Source organism: Triticum aestivum, chromosome 3D (genome assembly GCF_018294505.1).
Source record: "Triticum aestivum cultivar Chinese Spring chromosome 3D, IWGSC CS RefSeq v2.1, whole genome shotgun sequence".
Classification (NCBI taxonomy): Eukaryota; Viridiplantae; Streptophyta; class Magnoliopsida; order Poales; family Poaceae; genus Triticum; species Triticum aestivum.
In genome coordinates, this window is record NC_057802.1 from 284,987,848 (window position 1) to 285,007,536 (window position 19,689).

At 45.5% G+C, this 19,689-nt stretch overlaps 1 pseudogene; it reads right to left on the minus strand.

Annotated features, from left to right (window-relative positions):
* Positions 1-10,604: 10,604 nt before the first annotated feature.
* On the minus strand, positions 10,605-12,310 carry LOC123074513 (uncharacterized; annotated as a pseudogene).
* Between the last annotated feature and the right edge of the window lie 7,379 nt (positions 12,311-19,689).

Below are 19,689 nucleotides of genomic sequence, written 5' to 3' on the forward strand. Positions count from 1 at the left end.
TTCATCCGTACTAGTTTTCTTAGGGATTTTCTCATCCACTCCAACCACTTGTGAAGAAGGCTACATTTTTTTAGATTCTAATCAAATGCCCATGTTAATCATGTCAGATCAAAGATGGCACGTTGGTGCATGAAAGTGCGTTATATCGACTAGAGGGGGGTGAATAGGCGATTTTTATGAATTCTTCACTAAGGAATTTCAGGGTGAGGAAATTCCTAAGCGAAGAACTACTTGCAGCGGAATAAGTACTCAGATGCAAACATAGCAGAACATAATCATGGTCATCATGATGAAATGAAAACAAGCATAGAGTACAGAAAGCGTAAACACAGGATAAGCAGGAAGAAGACAAACAGACTGAAGAAATTGAACTAGGGAAATTGAGAAAGTCTTCAGTCAAAGTCTTCAAACAGATATGAACAAGTGCACAACACAGTAATGAGGAAATGAAAGAGTTGAGGAAATAGAACCAGTTGGCTTGGTGAAGACAATGATTTGGTAGACCAGTGCCAACTGCTGTGACAGTTGTATGTTTGGTTGGAGCGGCTAGGTATTTAAACCTGAGGACACATAGTCCGGGACACACAGTCCTCACCGTATTCTCCTTGAGCTAAGGTCACACAGACCTCGCCCAATCACTCGTGGTAAGTCTTCAGGTGACTTCCAAACCTTCACAAACTCGGTCACTCTGCGATCCACAATTTCCTCTTAGATGCTCTAGACCATGACGCCTAACCATCTGGAAGATGCACAGTCTTCAAAGGTAACAAGCATCGGATCCATGCAGGATCAATCTCTTCAGTGATGCTCAATCACTTTGGGTTAGTAGGTGTTTGGGTTTGGGTTTTCCTCACTTGATTTTCGCTCAAAGTCCTCGGAGGATGGGATGCTCTCAAAGGACAAGTGTCAATTTCTCTCGGAGCAGCCAACCAGCTAGTGGTTTGTAGGAGGCGGCTATTTATATCCTAGGGAGCAGCCCGACATGATAAGACATAAATGCCCTTCAATGATATGACCGTTAGGTGGGGTAGATATTTTGGAACAGCTGGCGCGTAGCACAGCAACATTCAGAAATTTGAGGCCCAAATTGCTCAGGGCTATCATGATCCTCACTTGTAGGAAATCCGCACTGGCGAATTCCTAACTCCTCAGTCAGAACAAATTCCTCAGAGACCAGAAGAACTTCGTCTCTGTCACTGAAGAAATTGACTTAACTGTATGAGATTTCCAATGGCTTCACTCGAAGGGATTGGTACGTGTAGGATTTTGAGATGAGCATCACATGGAAATTTTTCCTTAGTATTTCCTCGACACCATTTAACAGTACGGTGTTTCCTATGACTCAAGAAAGATAAAATGGAACTACGAACACAAAAGTATTCACGCTTCATGTTCCTCGCATGAAAACCAAGTCTTCATGGTCACACCAATTTCTTCACTTTCAAAGTCTTCAGAAAGTCTTCAGAAGTCCAAAGTCTTCAGTCGAAGACATTCATTTTTAGGGGTCGACTTTCTCTGTAAATATCAAACTCCTCATAGACATATAGACCTGTGTACACTCGCAAACACATTAGTCCCTTAACCTATAAGTCTTCAATACACCAAAATCACTAAGGGCCACTAGATGCACTTACAATCTCCCCCCTTTTGGCGATTGATGACAATATAGGTTAAGTTTTCAACGGGGATAAAACATATGAAGTGTAAATACTGATATTGAGGAATTTGATTGCAAGATATATAAGAACTCCCCCTGAAGTTGTGCATAGTGAGGAATTTGCTTTTGAAGCAATGCACACTTGAAGAGTAGGATCATGGAGATCTCCCCCTATATCTTGTAATTCATACACGCATTTAACATATAATATGAAGAATTTGAAATGCATGATGAAATATGGTGACTGATGTAATTCAGCATGCGTGCATTAACATATACGAGGAATAAGCATGCAGAAGAACATAGCAAAAGTATCAGACCACCGTCGGGTTTAAGTTACAACTCGATCCAACGAAGTCTTCAAAAAGAACGAGAGTTGTAACTTAGCAAAAAAAGCCCATATATAGAGACCCGCTTGAAGACTAACTCAAATTTCTCCTCCTTTGTCATCAAATGACCAAAAGGGTCGAAAAGTGAGGACTAACGCCCGTGAAGAATGTCATGTTGATGGAGGAGCGCCAGCGTTGTTGGGGTCGGTTGTTGTAGTAGGGCCTGCCGCGGTGTCGTCCAAATCTTCATGTTCATCAGTGTCGCGAGATGAAGAATATGAGCTGGCCACCAAGGAAGGAACTTTGACTTTCTTGAATTTCTTCGCTGGTGGTTGAGACCAGTTAAAGTCCTCCTTGAAACCCATTTGCTTCAGATCTTCTTCGCCATAAAGATGAGACAGAACAGCCCAGGTGCGATTGAAAAGTTCATGCAGGTAGTAGTGGGTCTTCTTCACTACATTGGGTGTAGCAGTCATGTTGTGAAGAATTGAACCAAACTGACGCTTAACCAATTTGTGCTTGCGATCGGCCTTCTGGTGAAGACTGAGGAGAAGCTCACGATCAGCCATCACCCTTGGAGCTGTGCCTTGAGGATTTTGCTTTGAGGCATTGGCGGTAGAGTCATGAGTGGCAGAGTCATCATTGGTGGAGTAAGATGCAGCTTTGCGGAACTGACTATCCAATGGACGAATGCCTTCATCAATAACAGCAGTGGCCTTTCCCTTTTCATCAGCTGAGGAAAATGTCCATTTGAGGACTTCAATGGGGGGCAAGTAGCTACCATGGTTGAGTGTGTCAGCCTTGTAGTTGATTGAAGACCTTGATCTGAGGAATCTCATAATCTAGGGAGCGTAAGGCTTCAACTCAAATGGAGATAATGCAACATTGTATAGAGTCCTCATGAAGAAATCATGGTAGTTGACAGGAACGCCATGAATGAGGTTGAAAAGCAGATTCTTCATGATGCCAATGACCTCTTCCTCTTAGAGTCGTGGCCTTTGATTGGACTCAGTGTCTTGGTCAGAATGCGATAGACAGTCCGTGGCACATATAGCAATTCCTTCACGAGGAATTTGGTCCTTGGGGCTTGACCGGGCTTCAGTGGTTTCATCAACACTTGCATGTAGTGATCTGTAAGCTCAGATTCATAGTATATATAATGAGCACCTTCAAGGGGAGGACTGACAGGCAGGGCATGAAGCAATTCAGAGGCCAGTGCTTTGCAGTGAGTATTTTCTTTCATCCAGTCCAATACCCAAGAGTTCACATCTTCAGCATTTCCTATGATGTGCAGCATTGCATAGAACTGAAGAATTAGCTCTTCATTCCAATCACAAATGTCAGTGAAGAAGTTGAGCAGTCCGGCATCGTGAAGAACACTGAGAACTATCGTGAAGCAAGGCAGCGATTCCATGTACACGTGAGGAATATGCTCATGATCGAAGACCTTGTCCTTGTTGAAAAGCAGCGAAGAATAGAAGTTGGCTTAGCTGGCAGTCCAGAAATGCTTCCTTCTAAGACGAGCAGAGCCATATGGGTTGTAATCCGTGAAGAATACATGGTCGTGGAAGAAGTCATCAGCCTTGAAGTTTTGCTTTTTGGAGAAAGGATCCTTCGGCTTGGGCTGAGGAGTGTCAGTCAATTGCATCACAACCTCAGGAATCACAATCTTAGTAACCACAGGCTGAGGAATTTCAGTTTCTTCTTCAGTTGCAGCCCGGGTCTTCAATTCTTCAGCAGCAATTTCATCAGCACTAGTGGCTGGAATCTCTTCTGGAATGGAAGGAGTGGAGTGAGGTTCGTTAGAGCCCGTTTGAACTTCAGTATGCACTGGGGACTGAGGAATTTGTTGCAAAGGTGTAAACATGGGAGAGTTGGGGTGCTGACTTTCCCAAAAGTCATCATTCAGCACTGGTGTTGTGCTCCCAATGTCCACATCCTCATCTTCTTCACTTAATTCTTGAACGCCTGCCTCTTCAGCTATGAACAGAGGCATGGGTGATGAGACAACTAGGGTTGAAGGGATTGTATCCACGTCAATTTCTTCGTCCAACTGCTTTGAAGAAGCAGCAGAAGGAACATCTTCATCGGATCCGCTTGGGATCTCATAGTCTTCACCAAAAGGAACGAGTTCCTTTGATGTCATGCTTGAGACTAGAACAACATCAATAGGATTCTCAAAAGAGCTTGTCAATTTCTTCATCTTCTTCGGAGCTTAAGATTCTGATGAAGTTGATGCTTTCCTTTTCTTCACTGTTGCATGCTCTGTAGCCTTGGTCTTCTTAGCTTCTGATGCAGAAGGAAGAATTAGGCTTGGTGTACGTGCAGGAGGAGCAGAGGAAATTGGTTCATTTTCATCAGGCACAACTGATGCAGTTGCCCTGGCATGGTCAGTTTCTTCAGGCACAGCGGTTGAAGCTTCAGCTAGCCTGACTAGTTCTTCACGCGCAGCACTAGTGGTTGCCCTGGCAGTTTCATCAGTGGCTGGAATGCAGTCATCAGCCCTGGTACTCTGAGTTTCATCAGCAGCCTGATTTTCATCAGCGGTGCTGGCATGTTCTTCAGTCGGCTGAGCAGAAGCCTCAGCCTGAGGAGATTCATGTTTCGTTGGGGCTGCAACATTTGAGGTGAATCCCTTGGTCAAGTTGACGAATCTGACTTTGGCTCCAAGCCAGTCAGCATAGTATTGATCAACTTCATCACTAAGATTCTTGATCTCTGATTGCAAAGCGACAAGTTCTTCAAGTGAAAGCTTCAAGACATTTTGCTTCAGAAAGCGCTCTTTCTTGTAGTGTGGTTTCTTCACCTTCCTCCCCTATTCATATATCCATTTCTCCTCACCAATGAAGACAGCCAACATATGACTTTGACCAGGAGTGAGGTTCATCTCAGGCAGAGGTGTGTTGGGGTCCTTGTGCCACAAGCCGATGAAGTCGAGGATCAACTTTGTATCCAGCATCAATGGCACATTGCTGCCTTTGGCTCTAGCGGACCTTTGTTGTCTGTCTCTGATGATTTCGGCAAGTTCCTCATCATCAGCTTCGTCATCATCGGACGATACTTGAAAGGCAACCTGCTTCTTGTGAGGACTTGGTCTAGTGCCTCGTCCAGCAGTGGCCTTGGTCTTCAGCAGAGTGGGGCCTGTTGAGGAATTTGGAGGAGCTGAAGAACTTGCAGAGGCTCCTGAGGCAATGGATTTTCCTGTGGTCCTTTGACACGAGGCGAGATGTACAGGTGCTGAGGATTTTGCCGGAGGAGCTGAGGACTTTGAAGGAGCTGGAGCAGCATGAGGGATTTGCTGAGAGGGCTTTGCAGAACTGGGCCATGAGGGCATAGAAGTTGAAGCACTGGGCTTGTGAGCAGGCTTCTTGGGCATAACCTTCTTAGGCTTTCTAGCAGAGGCCTTAGCAGTGGCAGCAGCAGAATCTTCATTAAATTTCTTCACTGCCTCTTTAGCCATTTTGGCCAGTTTAGCTTGACGCTTGGCCCATTCCTTGGGAAATTCCTCACCTCTTTTGATGCTAGAGGGATCAGCAACTTGGCCAGGTGCCAATGGAGGTCTTGGGCATGGAGGGTGTACAGCGAATTTCTTCATGTACTTGGGAGTGACATAGCGATATTCCCTCCATTCTCTGACCCATCTCTTCTCAATCCTGTGTATGCGCACTTTGCGCTCATTCTTCGTTTCATGAGGAGGAGTGTAGTACCCTGCATAGATGTCATCAGGAATCTCAAATGCATTGTTGACTTCCATCTTCTTTCCTCCCTTCTGAGGTTTCTTGCCATCGGCCATTTTCTTCAGCTGAGGATTTTGAACTATTGAGTTCTTTGAACAGGTACGCAACTTTTCTTCGAGGAATGCTGCAAATGAGTTAAGTTGATGAGAACCTAGTGATTCAGCAGCGGACATGTGTACCTGTGAACAGAATATAGGTGCGAAGAATTTGGAGAGGTCATATGCGTTCTCAGAAGTTTTTGCAAAAAGAGTAAGTTTGAGGAATTTGACCAGATGAGTCTTGAGGAATTTCACTAAGCGTTCTTTGACTTAGGTTCCAGAGTTGTACAGATTGAAAATCCACACAATTGAGGAATCTTAAAGAAAAATGTTGCTTAGGGAAACAGATCAAGAACAGATGTTATGTGAGGTGTTTAGTGTGTGAAGATTTGAAGAATAAACACCTTTTGAAAATTTGTAGAAATCATCAGAATCAACAAGGGCAGTAAAAGTAACTTTTAATTACCCTTGACGAAGAACACGATGAACTCTGAAGTGTAGATTTAGAAGTTCGTCAGCTCAGATCTTCCACGCCCAAACTTGGCAGAGGAAGACAGCTACGGCGGCGGCGGAGTGAAGAAATCCGCGGCCGGCGCGAGTACGATGGTGACGAGGTCGAGGCAGCGAAGCTCTTCCTCGCCGGCGATGATGGAAGTAGTGGCGGCGCTAGGTTTTGAGAGCTCGAGCGAGGGAGTGAGATCGAGCAGAGTAAAAACAAAGTGAGGAGGGAAGGGGTATTTATAGCTAAGGTGAAAAACCGCTCGCCCGAGGAAATTGGATGAACGTGCCCCTGACCCTTCTCATTCGCGTGACATGTGTCACCCACGTACTAAGAGGTGGCGATCGTGCGAGATCGTGGGTGAATAGATAAATCCATTGTGGAATGTGGAACGGTTTGAACGGCAACTTCCAAAAATTCAGATATGAAAATTTTAAAGTTTTCGTTCGCAAATTCTTCAGCTGACAAGGAGACAGTGAAGATTTTGAACGAGTTTCAAATAGAACGCACATGAAGAATTAGTGAATAGACTTGGTTGATTTTAGCATAGAGGGGGAAGGGTCCGATCACATTCACTTAGCAGAAAAGGCAACATGAAGAATTAGCAATAAGTGAATGCTGTAGAGGACATAAACTCATATATATATAGCCAATGAAGAACGACAACGGCAAGAGTGAAGACAATGCTAAGTTGAAGAAATTGAACAACTGAGGAATTTCAAAAATGAAGAAAAACTCAAATTGAAGATTTTCAACTTTTGGTGGTGGCGTGACCCACCGTATAAGAATGATGATTTCAGACACCGCGTACAATTGTCGTAGGGCTATGAGAATCAAATTCTTCATTAATTTCTTCACACTTAGAGTGTTAGTCTTCATTGATTGAAGAAAAATGTTTCTTCGTGTGTTGCACATCTAAGTCATCAATTTTGCATAAGTGTTAGGATGTGTGTCCTTTTCAAAGAACATTCGAAGATTCTAGGATATTTAGCTCACACCGCAACTTGCTAAATCTCTTCTCATCCAAGGGCTTTGTGAAGATATCTGCTAGCTGTTCTTCAGTCTTCACATGCGCAATAGAGATGTCGCCCTTCAACACATGATCACGAAGAAAATGATGACGAATCTGAATGTGCTTTGTCTTCGAGTGCTGAACTGGGTTATGAGCAATCTTGATGGCACTCTCATTGTCACAGTAGAGAGGCACATTCTTGATGTTGACGCCATAGTCCTTGAGGGTTTGCTTCATTCATAGCAATTGAGCACAGCAAGAACCAGCAGCAATGCACTCAGCTTCAGCAGTAGACAGTGATACGCAGTTCTGTTTCTTCGAGGACCAACAGACCAAAGATCGTCCGAGGAAATGGCATGTGCCTGATGTTGACTTGCGGTCCACACGATCACTAGCATAGTCAGAGTCTGAATATCCAATGAGATAAAAAAACCGAGCCCTTGGGATACCATAATCCAAGTGTTGGTGGGTGAGCTAGATATCGAAGAATATGCTTCACAGCCTTATGGTGTGATTCCTTCGGTGTAGCTTGAAAGCGGGCACACATGGAAACACTAAGCATAATATCTGGCCTAGATGCACATAAATACAATAAAGAGCCAACCATGGAGTGGTATACCTTTTGATCAAAGTCAATACCATTTTCATCAGTGCATAGATGGCCATTTGTGGGCATAGGGATTTTGACGCCTTTGCAATCTTGCATGCCGAATTTCCTCAATACATCCTTGAGGTATTTCTCCCGAGATATGAAGATGCCATTGCGCTGTTGACGAACTTGAAGACCTAAGAAGAATTTCAATTCTCCCATCATAGACATTTGATATTCTTCACTCATCATATAGGCAAATTCATCACTGTAACGTTGGTCAGTACAGCCAAAGATAATATCATCAACATATATTTGGCACACGAATAATTCATGATCATAGGTTTTGGTGAAAAGAGTTGGGTCAAGTGAACCGGGTTTGAAGCCTTTCTTCATGAGGAATTCCTTCAAAGTATCATACCACGCTCGAGGGGCCTGCTTGAGGCCATAAAGGGGCTTATTGAGTCTGTAGACTTTGTCAGGATGCTTTGGATCTTCAAAACCTGGGGGTTGAGCAACATATACTTCTTCCTCAAGCTTACCATTGAGGAATGCACTTTTCACATCCATTTGATATAAGATGATATTATGATGGTTAGCATAAGCAAGTAATATCCGAATAGCCTCAAGTCTAGCAACAGGTGCAAAAGTTTCATCGAAATAAATTCCTTCAACCTGTGTGTAGCCTTGAGCTACAAGCCGTGCTTTATTCCTCACCACAAGGCCATTTTTATCTTGCTTGTTGCGGTAGATCCGCTTTGTGCCGATGATATTGTGCTTGCGAGGGTCTGGAAGTTTGACCAGTTGCCAGACATTGTTGAGTTCGAATTGATGTAATTCCTCTTGCATAGCTTGAATCCATTCAGGCTCCAGAAATGCTTCATCTACCTTAGTGGGCTCTGTGATAGAGACAAAAGCAAAGTGCCCACAAAAGTTGGACAAATGTGAAGCTTTTGAGCGTGTGAGAGGACCTGGTGCGTTGATGTCGCTGATGATTTTCTCAATCTGCACTTCATTTGCAACGCGAGGATGAGCGGGTTGTCGTTGAGGAATTGGATCAGCATTTTATTCAGCACCATTTTCCTTAGGTGCATCAGCATGATGTTCTTCACGTTCTGGAATGACTTCTTCAGCAGATTCTTCGGTAGGAATGACATCCTCAACAGCCTTGAACTTGATGGTTTCCTCAGGTGACTTTTCATCTAGCACAGGAGGTAGGTGCTCTCTTTGCGATCCATTAGTTTCATCAAACCGCACATCTACAGTTTCAACAACTTTGTGGTGAATGTTGTTGAAGACTCTGTAGGTGTGCGAGTCCTTTCCGTAACCAAGCATAAAACCTTCATGTGCTTTCGGTGCAAATTTAGAATTGTGATGAGGATCTCTAATCCAACATTTAGCACCGAAGACTTTGAAATAACTCACATTGGGTTTCTTGTCAGTGAGGAGTTCATATGCAGCCATCTTGAAGAATTTGTGAAGATATACCATGTTGATGATGTGGCACGCAGTATCAATTGCCTCAATCCAGAAATGACGAGGCGTCTTCTATTCATCAAGCATAGTGCGAGCCATCTCAACAAGAGTCATGTTCTTGCGCTCCACGACGCCATTCTGCTGAGGAGTATAAGGAGCAGATAACTCATGAGTAATACCAAGTTCATCAAGATAGTCATCAAGACCAGTATTCTTGAACTCAGTTCCATTGTCACTTCTGATGTGCTTTATCTTCACACCAAAGTTGGTTGAAGCCCTCGAGGAAAATCATTCGAAGACTTCCTGCACTTCACATTTGTAAGTGACAATATGTACCCATGTCTAACGAGAGTAATCATCAACAATAACAAAGCCATATAGAGATGCTTCATTAGTGAATGCAGAATAGTGATTAGGACCAAAGAGATCCATGTGAAGCAATTCAAATGGTCTAGAGGTAGTCATGATAGTCTTCGCGGGATGCTTGGCCTTGGTCATCTTTCCAGCTTCACAGGCTCCGCACAGGTGATCCTTGAGGAATTTGACATTCTCAATGCCAATGACATGCTTCTTCTTCGCGAGCATGTGCAAGTTCCTCATGCCAACATGACCAAGTCGTTGATGCCATAGCCAGCCTTCTGAAGCTTTTGCAAGTAGACATATAGCTAGTTGTGGTCCTGTGGAAAAATCAACAATATACAGATCTCCTCTCCTAAAGCCTTCGAAGACTTTGGAATGGTCAGCTTCCATGATCACAACACAACAATACTTGCCAAAGATAACAACCATATCAAGATCACAAAGCATTGAGATTGACATGAGGTTGAATCCTAAGGACTCGACAAGCATGACTTTGCCCATGTGTCGATCCTTTGAGATCGCAACCTTACCAAGACCCAATACCTTGCTTTTTCCTTTGTCAGCGTAGGTGATATGCTTCAGATGCGATGGAGATAAGGGAGCATCCATCAATAGATTCTTGTCACCAGTCATGTGATTTGTACATCCACTATCGAGGACCCACTCAGTGGCTTTGGGTTGATCATCCTGCAGACGAATTAGTGCAGCTTACGAACGCATATACTTCATCAGTGAAGAATACGACATCAAATTCATCAGATCAATTTCGTCAAGCAATAGAACAGATATAGCAATATGAGGACGTCCTTTCAAGCATCTTCAGGTCTCCAGGAAATTCTTCAGGCGTTTAAGTACGCTTGGAGACCTGACCCTGCATAAGAGGTTAGTTCTTTTTCTTCACCACCCACATCTGAAGGGGTGGCAAAGAGTTCAGCATTCTGCGAGCTCCATAAGAGAACGGTGGTATAGAAGCCAGTCCACTTCGTTTCACATAAGAGGAGTTAGGGTAAGCATATGAATAAGCAGAGAAATTCTTCGAGGACTTATGAACATAATGGTTCGAAGAATAATGCTCATATTCATAGCCCTTAGATCGTCCATGCGAAACAGAAGTGTTAGCACGATGATGTTCATATGAGGATTTTGATCCTTTTGAGGAATTTGATCCACATGAGGAATTCAGTCCGTATGAGGACTTGGATCCATATGAAGAGTTTGATCCATATGAAGATTTTGATCTGGGGTTCCTATTCTTCACAGGTGGTGTCATGATGACATTCACCTGAAGACTTTCAAGGCACCTTTTGGGAACCCAGATTTTCTTCATAGGAGAACCGTTCCTGCAGTTAGTGCCAGTATATCTAGCAAATACATCACCATTCTGATTCTTGAATAGTTTATAGTTGGAGTCAAATGACTCATCAGAAGAATGAGGAGATTCACATGTAAAGCCAGATAAAGTAGTTGGATCTACTGGAGGTCCCTTTGCAGCAACCCATGAGGTTTTGGGGTACTGCTCAGGCTTCCAGTATGTTCCATCAGCATTGAGTTTCCTCTCAAAGGCAATACCCTCTTTCCTAGGGTTTCTGTTGAGGATCTGCTTTTTAAGCACATCACAAAGAGCCTGATGCCCTTTGAGGCTTTTGTACATGCCTGTCATATACAATTCCTTCAGCCCTGCATCGTCAGTGATACTAGCAATATCCTCAGATGAGGAATTAGTGATAGCAGAGACAGGTGAAGAATTTGTAGCAGTAGAAGCATTTGAACATTCAGGTGAAAAATTAGCAGATTCACATTCAATGCACTTCAAACATGGAGGAATGAATTCTTCCTAAGCAGCGCTGATTTGTTGAGCTAGTAATGAATCACGCTCCTTCTGAAGATCTTCATAACTCACCCTTAGCTTCTCAAGATCTTGCTTTCTTTGAAGAAATTCATAAGAAAGCTTCTCATGATCAGATAAGAGAGTGTTATGATGACTTTGAAGATTGTCAAACTTGGACTGAAGTCTCTGAAGATTTTCTGTCAAAGTTTTAGTGCGATCCATTTCTTCACCCAACATATCATCGCTCTCATTAAGCATATTTTGAACCTTTTCCAAAGCTCTTTGTTGTTTAGTGGCAAGGGAAGCAAGTTTAGTGTAGCTGGGTCCAAATTCTTCACCGGATTCATCATCACTTGACTCAGACAGGTAGCATTCAGTTACCTTGGCACTTTTTGCCATAAGGCATGGTGCAGAGGATGATGATTCTGGCTCAAAAGTCATAGCCTTGCGCGATACCATGAAATCCTCAAACCAGGGATCACGGTCAGATCTATGACCTTCATAGACCTCAGAGAGTCGGTCCCAGATAAGCTTTGCATGGCTGAGATGCATAATGTTCCTGAACTGATTTTGAGACAGACAGGAGCAGATGATGTCCTTCGCCGTGAGTTGAGAAGAGTGCGCTTGCGAATGTCATCAGCTTCCACCATCTTGCACAAATCGGTTAGACCAATCTCAGTGACGGTCCACAGCTCGCTGTTCATCGCCATGAGTCGCTTCTTCATCATGGCCTTCCACTTGGGATAATCATGACCGTCAAAGATGGGGCATGACATAGTCTTCATTCCTGCGGTCGACATAACTAAAACTCCAGGCGGTTAAACCAAAATCACATAGAACAATGGAGTACCTTGCTCTGATACCAATTGAAAGTGCGTTATATCGACTAGAGGGGGGTGAATATGCAATTTTTATGAATTCTTCACTGGGGAATTTCCGGGTGAGGAAATTCCTAAGAGAAGAACTACTTGCAGCGGAATAAGTACTCAGATACAAACATAATAGAACATAAGCATGGTCGTCATGATAAAATGAAAACAAGCATAGAGTACAGAAAGCGTAAACACAGGATAAGCAGGAAGAAGACAAACAGACTGAATAAATTGAACTTAGGAAATTGAGAAAGTCTTCAGTCAAAGTCTTCAAACAGATACGAACAAGTGCACAACACAGTAATGAGGAAATGAAAGAGTTGAGGAAATAGAACCAGTTGGCTTGGTGAAGATAATGATTTGGTAGACCAGTTCCAACTGCTGTGACAGTTGTATGTCTGGTTGGAGCGGCTAGGTATTTAAACCTGAGGACACACAATCCTCACCGTATTCTCCTTGAGCTAAGGTCACACGGACCTCGCCCAATCACTCGTGGTAAGTCTTCAGGTGACTTCCAAACCTTCACAAACTCGGTCACTCTGCGATCCACAATTTCCTCTTAGATGCTCTAGACCATCATGCCTAACCATCTGGAAGATGCACAGTCTTCAAAGGTAACAAGCGTCGGATCCACGCAGGATCAATCTCTTCAGTGATGCTCAATCACTTTGGGTTTGTAGGTGCTTGGGTTTGGGTTTTCCTCACTTGATGATTTTCGCTCAAAGTCCTCGGACGATGGGATGCTCTCAAATGACAAGTGTCAGTTTTCTCGGAGCAGCCAACCAGCTAGTGGTTGTAGGGGGCAGCTATTTATATCCTAGGGAGCATCCTGACATGATAAGACATAAATGCCCTTCAATGATATGACCGTTAGGTGGGTAGATATTTTGGAACAGCTGGCGCGTAGCACAGCAACAGTCAGAAATTTGAGGCTCAAATTCCTCAGGGCTATCATGATCCTCACTTGTAGGCAATCCGCACAAGCGAATTCCTAACTCCTTAGTTAGAACAAATTCCTCAGAGACCAGAAGAACTTCGTCTCTGTCACTGAAGAAATTGACTGAACTGTATGAGATTTCCAATGGCTTCACTCGAAGGGATTGGTAGGTGTAGGATTTTGAGATGAGCATCACATAGAAATTTTTCCTTAGTATTTCCTCGACCCCCTTTAACAGTACGGTGTTTCCTATGACTCAAGAAAGAGAAAATGAAACCACGAAAACAAAAGTCTTCACGCTTCATGTTCCTCGCATGAAAACCAAGTCTTCATGGTCACACCAATTTCTTCACTTTCAAAGTCTTCAGAAATCCAAAGTCTTCAGTCGAAAACATTCATTTTTAGGGGTCGACTTTCTCTGTAAATATCAAACTCCTCATAGACTTATAGACCTGTGTACACTCACAAACACATTAGGCCCTTAACCTATAAGTCTTCAATACACCAAAATCACTAAGGGGCACTAGATGCACTTACAGTGCATTTTATAAATCCTGCAAATCAAATAGCCTTGTAGTAGTGTTCAAAAAATGCATGTAGGCACTAACACATTCTCTTATTTTGCAGAAAATAATAGGCTCGATGGTGGATAATGTGATACAATATAACGACAATCACATCCAATGCCTAGATCTGCATCTCTCAAAAAATTACTTTGAACTCCTACCGAGGGACCTTACCGTAGATTATATTCGCTAGATTCTTTGTTGTTAGAGCAAGGGTGCTGAAGGTAATGAGGTTGAACATGCATTTACGTAGAAATTATGAATGGTTTGTTGATCAGAGCCGGCAGCTACTGCAAAATGGAAGAGGCTCCAAAAAAGCTAAACTTTGTATTGGAACTGCATATGACAGAGTAATAGGAAGTCATTGTGTCAACCCCATACATGACTTGTCAGCGGCTGATCCCTTTGCAGAAATGATGAGATTTCGAAACCGGCCTTACTATTGGTAATTTTAGTTTGAACCTCTCTTATATCCATGTTCAGCTGATCGCACGGGCGTTTGCAGCTAAATGAGCTGAATTTCATTTCTAATATCAGTTTGAACCTTGTAATCTTCGAATTTGAGCCATGTAACTCTGGAATTAGAACCTTGTAATATTTCGGGCTTTTGTGGTACAATCATTGAAATGGCATCATACGAGACTCGTATATTGGTAGTACTATTTTGACCTTAATATGCAATAGACTTAGATTTTATTAACCATTCACAACCAGGGATCCAACCGAAAGCAGAGCGATTGCAAACGTCATCGCAACAAGATATAAATGATTAGATGCTCGTTTCTCCTAGTTTAGTATGCGTGTAATTACTTACTTTGGTGAGTGGAAATGTTATGTGTGTAGTCACTTATGTAATTGTATGCTTAATTTGGTTATGCAATGCTGTTCTTATAAGTATATATGTTGATGTTCTGTAGACAGAGCATATCACATCGCACACGGACCACACTGGGGAACCTGTCGGTCATGAATTCATCAATCGCAGACGGTTGTATACCAGCAAGCATTTGCCCAGAACACACACGACTTATTCCATCACAAACAGCTTGATCGGGTGGGTTAACTGTATGCCATGTATCGCACACGCAACTCTAATCTGATTCATGCTTGATGTCTCCGACATCGCTTGCATAGTTCGTCTTGTTTTTTCACGTACCACTATGCCGGCCTCTGCTCGTGTCCCTCGGCACACTCTGCTCGCCGTTAGGCGCCGCGACCTGCCCTGCTCGCGTACCTCCACGCGCTTGGCTTGTGGACAACTTTTCCTTGCGTGTTCAACTGCTATATGCATATATATGGTTGCTCGTAATTAAGGCGACTGCGGAGCGCTCTGCTCGTGTCCCTGCGTGCGCTCTGCTAGTGGTTGGGGCCTGCACACGATCACGTTGGGGGCCCCATAGGCATGCGTTTGCGCCGCGCGCATCGCCACGATGCAGTTACTTGCGGCACGGTGGAGTTACACACTGCAATTTAGAACTGCCATCCAGGGGTGTGGATATTCCAGGCCATCCGGCTTCCCCATTAATTCCCGCAGCCATTATAACCTCAGTCTCTTCAAACTCTCGATCTCGTCCCACAACACAACAAGCACAGCCATGACGACACATACAGAGAGGATATCTAGCGGCGCTGCAATGGAGTTCAGTGAGCATAAAGTGGAGACCCACGCGAGGGTGATGGATCTCGCAGTGGTGTACACCAAAGACCCGGCCATGGTGGACGACTACATCAACACCTTGGAGCAGTTGCTTCCTTGAGACAAGTACAAGGTGGTCGGCATCGACCTCCAGTACACGGACTGTTGGGGATATGACTATTAGATATGACCCGCCCAGGAGGGGCCGGGTCATCCCAATGGAAGTTCATCTAATGAAGCCCAAGAGTATATTCAGGTGGCGGTTGATAGACAAGCATGTTAGAGGGCCCAGGCCTGAAGGCGGCTTAAGGCCCATAAGTATAAACCGCCGTGTATATGTAAGCGTGTATTACAAGGCATGTGAGATAAGTCACCGAGCCGGACTCTGTAGGCCGTAGGGCGTCAACCCGTGTATATAAGGGGACGACCCGGCAACAGCTTAGGGCAAGAAAACATCAGATCGAGATCCAGGCAAAGCGTATTCGCTCCCTGGTCATCGAAACCCCAGCAATTCCACCTCAAACTGGATTAGGCTTTTACCTTCACCGCAAGGGGCCGAACCAGTATAAACTCCTCGTGTCCTTTGTCCTGTTTAACCCCTTTAAGCTAACCTCGTCGCAATGGCTCCGCAACTAAGTCCTTCCATGAGGACATCTTCCATGACACTTCCACGAAAGTTGGCGCCCACCATGGGGCCAACGCACGGTGGTTTCGAGTTCTTAAAGGGCAGCTTCGAAGGGATCAAGGGATACGCTGTGGGATGGATGACCAAGAGTCGTCGCGGCAAGCTCTACATCAACGACGCAGGCTGGGGCCCCGAGGCCGGCTCAATTGAGTACGGGTACCGGATCCCCTTCGGCGGAATCCACGTTTTCAATGGCAAGATCGGCGAACCGGGCCCTGAGCCGTACATCTGCACCGACATCATCGAGACGGCTCAGCGTGCGCGACCCGCCCGGGTTCAACCCGCCGTAAAGCATGCCTTCGTTGGATGTATCCATGGGGCAGAATTGGACGGCTCTGTGTCTGGCGGTGAGACGGCCATCCACTCTAATGGTGAGTCGTCCACAGGCGAAACCGACTCAATGTATCAGTTACAAGACAGACGGCTTGGGGGCTATTCCGATGGCGACAGTATTCCGGACCCCCATGAGCCGCCGAATAGGGTGGCGATCTTCATGGCTGGCACCTAGCCGGTTCTTGGTTCGACAGCCGCCGCAACCATGACTTCCAGTGCGGCAGCGGTGACAACAGCGGGTGCGGGCGGTTCAACACGCCCGCCGGCTCAAGTTCTGGCGGATCTACTAGACGCTCTGGCGACTAATGGAGGTTGATGTGACCCCAGACAACCAGGAACAGCATAAGGCGGAAGTAGCTAAATTGCGTGATGGGATCGCGCAGGCTAAGGCGGACTTAGTAGCAGAAAACTCCAGGATGGTTGTAGAACGGGCCGTTTTGAGCGCCCAAGCGCAGCGGATTCAAGCAAACTCGTACCGGCTTATGGTGGATCAGATCGCTTCAAACGAAGTCTTGAGGAGGAAGCACCGGAGTCGGCTGCCCTCTGTTTATGAGTCAAGAGACCTCTTCAACACACCCGGAGTGGGGGCTAGTAATCCACCGGTGATAAAGCAGACGATTGAGGCGCCAGGAGGTGGAGTACCGGGTCAGCCGCGCGTTGCCGGATCTCCGCATGTGGACAACATCCCGCCTCAGCACGTAGTGACACCGCCGGGTCATTACTCCACCCCTCTAGACAACATGATTGCAGCGGCTACAAGGTTGGCAGCTCTGCCGGTCGAGGGCGAGACACCAGCGGCGATTGAAACCAGAAGGGCCAGAGAACTTCTTCAAACGGCTTTGGTGCAGCAGCAGGCTTACTCCTATAGCCGTGACCGGATTCATTCAACCCCTCGTCCGAGCCGGAGCTACAGGAGGCATATTGACTCGCCAACAGTTTCGAGTACTGAGCGACGTCGTCACCAACCTCATAGCCATAACCCGGCGAGCAACGGTGCCGGTGCATAAGATTTGGTGGACCAGGACAGAGCACGACAGGAGGCTGAGTTGGTGGCTCAGTTGGCGACTCATCAGCGTGCACCAGTTTACCCGATGGCTTCAGTTGAGGCGGGTGTAACTTCTAGAACTTTTGGTGTGCCGTGTCTAATGGCGGCTCTATGGAACGAGCACTTGCCCAAGGATTTCAAAGGCCCTCGTAAGGTGCCCAATTATATAGCAGATCAGCCTCCTGAGGCCTGGTTTGAGAGTTATGAGATGGCTATGGAGATGCTGGATGTTAGTGAGGCTGCATACGCCATATACTTCACCATGATGCTGGAGGGGACGGCTCGTACCTAGTTGAAGGGGCTGCTAACGGGACATGGGCAGAGCTGAAGGCCCGGTTCATCCAGAATTTCAGAGATACATGCAAGCAGCCCATGTCAATTGTGGATTTGGCTTGTTGTGTTCAAGCTAAGGGCGAGTCAACCACCAGTTGGGTACGCCGAGTCTCGACTATCATGCACTCTTCAGATAACATGAACGTCGGTTCAGCGATCCTGATGTTGGAGAAAAATTGCCGTTTTACTCCACTCAAGAAGACACTTGGACGGCTCAAACGTCATTGCAATGACATGGGTACTGTAATGACGGCTCTTGTTAAGTATGCCGACTCTGATGGTACCAAGGACCCCGACTCTGAGGATGAAAGATCGGGAAAGGGAAAGAAGAGTAGCGGCATGAAGGGACAACAGTATAATCCTACCAACCAGGGTAGCAACGGTAAGCGCAAGGCTGATGATTTTGTGGCTAACACCAGTGCGCACACTTATAACCAGCGTCGTAAAGGACAGTCAGCTCCAAGGGCAGGATTCGACCTTGAGGCAATGTTAAATCAGCTCTATTCAAAACACGGAATGGATCAGAAGCCAGCTACTCAATCATGGAAAGATTGCAGCATAATGAGAAGCTTTAGGGAGTCCATCCAGCGCCACCACGGCCCGAACGGCGGATCAGGGTCTGGTTCTCATGGTCCGGGTCATGGCGGCGGCGGATCAAATTCCGAGTTTCAGGGCCACGGCAACCAGGGTGGTTATAATCAGCGGAGTAATCAGGTGAATCAACAGCAGCAACAGTCTGGTTATCAGAGCAACCCGAAGCAGTTGAATAGTGGGCAGTATCATGTCTCCACTACTAGCTTATGTAAGCGGGACCAGAAGCTTCATAAGAGGGCAGTCAATGCGCCAGTGGTGCGGCGTTATTTACGATGGTCAGAGCAGCCTATCGTGTGGTCGAGAGGATCACCCACCCCGGGTCGACAATCCGGGTCACCTGGCTCTGGTGGTGGCACCTCAGGTTGGAGGCTACAAGTTTACTAAGGTGCTCATGGATGGAGGTAGCAGCATTAACATCCTTTATGACGAGACCTTCCATCGCATGGGACTGACAGATAAGAATCTTAAGCCGTCAAACACCGTCTTCCATGGTGTGGTGCTGGGTAAGTCAGTCTACCCAGTGGGTAAGATATATTTGGAGGTGGCCTTTGGAGATGAGCATGATTCCAGGTCTGAGACTTTAACCTTTGAAGTGGTCAAGATTAAGAGCCCTTATCATGCTCTGTTTGGACGGCTGGCTTATGCTAAGTTCATGGCAAGGCCTTGTTATGTTTACTTGCAGCTTAAGATGCCGGGTCATAAGGGCACCATCACAGTACATGGGAGTCGCAAGGTGGCCTTAGAATGTGAGGAAGGCGATACGGCTTATGCTGAATCGGTTTGTGCAACGGAGGAGCTGAAATTTTACAAGGACAATGTTGACCCGGTAGACATGACGTCCTTGAAAAAGCCAACCACAGAGCATGATCCATTGTTAAAATTTAAGTCGGCAGATGAGACTAAATTGATCGACTTCGTCCCTGGCGACTCATCTAAGCAGTTCAGCATCAATGCTAATCTGGATCCGAAATAGGAAAGCATGCTCATCGAGTTCATCCGTGAGAACCGGGACATCTTCGCATGGAAGCCTTCAGACATGCCGGGTGTACAAGGGAACTCACTGAGCACACTCTTAATATTGATCTGAAGTTTAAGCCGGTCAAGCAATTTCTTCGTTGATTTAATGAGGAGAGGCGGAAGGCCATCGGTGAGGAAGTAGCCCG